The following is a 5868-nucleotide window of genomic DNA, read 5'->3' on the forward strand; positions in this document are numbered from 1 at the left end:
CAGGAAAGTTCATGACATTCTTATCTCCAATAAACTACTAAAAAATGCCAGAAGTGAAGCTGTGGCTCAAGTGGTAGGGAGGTAGCCTTGAACAAAGAAGCTCAAGGATAGCACCCAGGGCCTGAGTTCCAGCCCCAGGACCTATACAAAAAAAAAGGTGTTGGGCATATACCAAGCATCTTATACCATGCATCTTATATACACTGTGGACATTTTCTCAAGTTTAAAACCACAGTCATTAAAAAAAATACTTTACATCTCTGCCTAGTCAACTAGAAGAAAAAAGAAAAACAGATTATGTCAGTATCATTTATCTATGCCTTGATGAACATTAAAGCAAGTCTTATTTTGAAGAGGCACCTGCTGCTCTCCTGTATTTACCTGAAAGTCCATGACCTGTGTTCAAACTTCAGCCCCAACTACTTGCTCACCCTGTCCTCACAGTGCCACACTTCCCTTGGTTTTTTAATTTTTTTTTTATTTTTAGCTGATCATGGGGCTTGAACTCAGGGACTGGGAGCTGTCCTTGCACCACTTGGCTCAAGGTTATCGCTCTACCACTTGAACCCTAGCTCCACTTCCAGGTTTTTTGGTGCTTAATTAGAGATAAGAGTCTCGCAGACTTTCTTGCCCAGGTTGGCTTTGAACCATAATCCTCAGATCTCAGCCTCCTGAGTAGCTAGGATTGCAGGCATGAGCCACAAGCACGGGCCCTTTGATTGTTAGTTCTTGCTTACAGATTGTGAAGAGGATTGGCACTAGTGACAGTATCCCATAGTATCCTTCAGTGAAGAAATCAGCAACACATGCTAACCATCTGAATCAAGGTTTTCATTTGACCATTAAGGGTCCTAAAGGACCTTTTTACTGTTATGGGAATTTATTTTGATGGCCATCCACTCATATTATGCTTGTCACTTAAAAAACATTTACCAAAGAGAATAAGTCATAGGCTATTTGACTCTGGATTTTAATTTTTGCATTAGCTTCTGAAGAGGGTTTGAGTTTATATTCAAAAAAGTTCGTGGGGCTGGGAAGGTGGCTCAGTGGTAGAGCGCTTGCCTTGCAATGCATGAGGCCCTGGGTTCGATTCCCCAGCACCACATAAGCAAAAAGGAAAAAGCCGGAAGTGGCGCTGTGGCTCAAGTGGTAGAGTGCTAGCCTTGAGCTGAAGAGCTGAAGGACAGCACCCAGGCCCAGAGTTCAGGCCCCACAACCAGACCCAAAAAAAAAAAAAAGTTCATTGTCCTGGGGCTTGAACTCTGAGTCCTGGAGCTTTTTTTGTGCTCAAGGCTAGCACTCTATCTAGTGAGCCACAGTTCCACTTCTGGCTCCACTTCTGGCTTGTTTGGTGGTTAATTGGAGATTAGAGTATCTTGGACTTTCCTGCTCAGCTTGGCTTCCAACTATGATCTTCAGATCTCAGCTTCTTGATTAGCTAAGATTACAGGTGTGAGCCACAGGCACTTAGTTGGAAGACAAACTTTTTTGAATATATATTTAAATTTTTATCATGTTTATTCAAAGCAACAGAATTTTAAAGGTTTTTAGTGCTTTTTTGCCTTCAGTGTATTTTCTGGGGTTTTTTGGTTGGTCATGAGAGTTGAACTCAGGGCCTGGGTGCTGTCCCTGAGCTCTCTTGCTCAAGGCTAGTGCTATACCACTTTGAGCCACAGTGCCACTTCTGTCTTTTGAGTGATTAAGAGTCTCACAGGGACTTTTCTGCCTGGGTTAGCTTTGAACCATGATCCTCATATCTCAGCCTCCTGAGCAGCTAGGATTTTAGGCGTGAGCCACCGGCACCAAGCTGTATTTTCTGTTTATATTTACAACAAAAATGTCTTGGTATAGGATATGAAAAGTTCAAAGGTAAATAACTATCCTCAGCCTTTCCTACAGAAATATAGCACAACAACAGAATGAGAAAAGCCCTAAGCTAAGAAAATATAAAAGTTGGTCTTGGAACTAACACATACGTGAATTTACATGACAACAGCAGTTGGTCAGATGCAGGAAAATTACCACACACCAGAAGAGCAGGAACATCTCTCAAATGAACCTCACATTTACCAGTCAACTATCTCCACTTCCTGGATTTCAGGGAAGTTCATGAGACCAAAAGAGATTCACAGCATACTTTCCCATAAACTCTCCCAAATAAAAGCCCCCTGAACTGGCAGGAAGTTTCTTTTTACCTTTTATTTAGCCCAATATTGACTGCCACTGGTGAGGGAGGGTGAGGGACTGTGTGAAATTACCAGGCTTCCAGCTGAAGAATTTGGGGGTAAAAGCTGAATCTCAATTTTATTGGCCCAGGGCCCCAAGAGTGGTGACATGAAAAATGAAATAACCTTGCAGCAATAGAGGAAGGGAAAACACACACAAGCCCAGCACTTGTCATGGAAAACCAAGTCAAGTTCTAGATGGGCTGCATCCCTAAACCAACCGAAGGATTTGGGTAGTAATCTAGTTAAATGCAAATCAACTACTGGAAAAACACTGTCTCCTTTCACTCTAAAATGGATGCTTTAGATGAGGTTCCAGGTGTTGAGGCACAGCAGTGTAATAAGTAACAATATGAATGAAAGATGGGAAATCAAGCTAAGAAGAATGGGAAGATGTACATCGTTTTAGGGTCATTTCTAACTGGCAAGCTCTTAAGATCTTGAAGCATTAGATTTTAAAAAGTGATTGAAAGTATGTATATGCCCCTAGAGCCAATAAATGATAGAAATGAGCATCCCTAGTTTAGTAAGTGTAAAAGGTTACACATGACAAGGAGACATACATTGTAAGTCCCATTGTTGACAAGTAAATGTACATTTATTTTCCTTATGTTTCTTCCTTCCTGCTTTTCCATGAAGTAGTAGGGACTCTACTGTCCAACCATGTAATGAAATAATATACCATTTCACTTAAGAAGAAACTATAAAAATGGCTCACGTCTGTAATCTTAAGTAGTCAGGAGGCTGAGATTTGAGACTTGTGGTTCAAAGCCAGCCCAGTAGGAGGGCTGGAGGCATAGCTCAAGTAATTTAGCAAGATGAGCAAGCATAAGGTCCTGAGTTCAAACCCCAGTACTGCCAAAAAGAGAGTGTTTATAGTGAAACCATGGAGCAAACCCCAGAAAATATTAATATGGAATGGGTCTCTGGTGAGATCAGCATACCTGAGAGGCCTAGAGGTGGCTAGGAGCAAAAAATAAAATTAGAAGTTATTGCTATCCGTCACACAGTAAAACCTTCATGGTCCCCAGAGGACGCTCCTCAGAGGAATCCAGCATCTCATGCCACTAACCATGAGCCATTATCACAAGGAAATTCCAGAGCAGAAGACACAGATACATACCCTATCTTCCCCATAAGTAATGGCTACTGTTGAGCTGCAATGTGCTGCATTGAGAAAGAAGCCAAGCATTCGCAGATCTACAGCTATAGCTATTCTGTGAGTGTCCACACTCCAGACCCATGTCTCAGGGCTACATTGTGCCCTTCCATACATAATCAGGCACCAGAGCCCTTCCCATAATGAGCTAGTCCTCATCCTAGAACCCAAATCCAAGCCCTTGCTACTGATACCTGTTCTACAGGTACTCTTTTCAGCCACCACGGAGAGCTAGACCCTGCCCTAATGCTGCCACTCTAATTTTGCTCATAGCTATCTATTCATTCCTGATTTGACAAGCATCTGTATCTCTGGTACTGCTAGAAAATAAGAGTAGAGATGCTTAAACTCCAGATATGAGGTCCATTACCACCCTGGATCACAGAGATAGATCCCATCCATGAGTGCTTGTTCTTTCAGGCCTCAGTTCCCATGGATACCACTCATCAAACTCCAGAGCCACTGCCATTACAGGTGAATGTACAAGCTAGACTCAATACCAAGTGACAAGTCCAACAGCAGCAGAATATGTTTTCCTCAATTGCATGTAAAAAATGCTCCAGAGAAAATCATATCTAGGCCATAAGAAAAGTCCTAACAAATTTAGGAAGTTAGAAATCACATCACATATCTTTTCTGACCACAATGCCAAGCAAGAATAGCATTAAAAATAAAATCATAGGACAGTATCATAAATAACCAAAATACTTCAACAAAATACTAGCAAACAATTGAACAGCATTTTAAAAGGGTCATTCACAGCTGGGCATTGGTGGCTCTTGTCTGTAATTTTAGCCAGTGGGAAGCTGAGATGTGAAACTATTGGTTTGAAGCTTGGGCATAAAAAAAAGTCCAAGAGACTAACCAGCAAAAATGCTGGACTAGAGGCTTGGTTCAAGTGGTAAAGCACCAACTGTGAACAAAAAACTACTAGGCAAGAGCTGGAAGCACTGAGTTCAAGCCTTGATACTAGCATTAAAAAAATAAATGAGACTGATGTTAGTCAGTAGGCATGGTGGAAGAAAATGAGACACAAATGGTTTAATGGAAAACAGAATAGGCTCTGGAATTACATCTGGATTTGAATTCCTGTTTTCCTTGTAATATATTTGTGACACTTTGGGTAAGTTATTTTAGTCTTTCTGAACTTTTGTATCTTTAGCTGTAAGTTGTTGATAATACAATTTGTTTGTGTTTTTTTTGTAAATACTGAAATAATGTATGGAAAGTTCCTGTCCACTGGCATATAGCAGGGTCTAAGCAACTTATAACTATTAATTTATTTTAAATTTTTACAATGATTAGGTAGTATCTTTTGATTAAAAAAAACCGTGGCCTTGAATAGCTTAAAGCTGGGTGTTGATGACTCACACTTATTTATAATCCTAGCTACTTGGGAGGCTGGGATCTGAAGATCACAGTTTGAAGCCAGCCTGGGCAAGAAAGTATGTGTAACTAGCAAAAAGCTGGAAATAGAGCTGTGGCTCAAGTGGTAGAGTGCTCACTCTGAGCAGAAAAATCTCAGAGCCAGCACCTCCCTGAGTTCAAGCTCCAGGACCAGAACACACACACACACACACACACACACACACACACACACACACAGGCTTAAAGAAATATACATTAATAGACTTTTACAAGTTGAAAGATCATCTTACTTTCATTTTCTGCTTCTATAAACTTCATACTTGTTTCCTTTTGCACTTATCAAATATAATAATGTATTTACATGGTTATCTTAGTTCTTAAATATAAGTGACTGGTATGTATTGGTAATCAGATATTGCAAAAATGAATTCAGCCAACAGTTACTAAAGTCAGATCTCTAAATAATGTTCTTTCTACTGTGCCTTAATATATATATATATATATATATATATATATATATGTATGTATGTATTACTTGAACAAATCTGCTCAATTTTTTTTTTGGTCAGTCGTGGGGCCTGAACACTGGGCCTGGGCGCTGTCCCTCAGCTCTTCAGCTCAAAGCTAGCACTCTACCACTTGAGCGTCAGCCCCACTTCCAGCTTTTTCTGCTTATGTGGTGCTGAGGAATCGAACCCAGGGCCTCATGCATGCAAGGCAAGCACTCCACCACTGAGCCACCTTCCCAGCCCCATCTGTTCAAATTTTTAACAAAATGCTTTGCATACTAAGAAACAGTGCTTCTAGTATGTGTACCCAATAATATAGCTGTGTCTGTTTTGCAAGGAAACAGGACTAATAAATGTCATCTGAGATCCTCTGAAAAATGTCATCTGAGATCCTCTGAAAATGGTTTGGTTTCAAGCCTGGGCGTTGGTGGCTCTTGTCTGTAATTTTAGCTACTTGGGAAGCTGAAATGTGAAAATCTTGACTCAGAGCTTGGGCAGAAAAGTCCAAGAGACTAACCAGCAAAAATACTGGATTAGAGGCTTGGTTCAAATGGTAAAGTACCAGGGCCTGGGTACTGTCCCTGAGCCATAACTCCACTTCCAGCTT

The sequence above is a fragment of the Dipodomys ordii genome, unplaced genomic scaffold (genome assembly GCF_000151885.1).
Source record: "Dipodomys ordii isolate 6190 unplaced genomic scaffold, Dord_2.0 Scaffold303, whole genome shotgun sequence".
NCBI lineage: Eukaryota > Metazoa > Chordata > Mammalia > Rodentia > Heteromyidae > Dipodomys > Dipodomys ordii.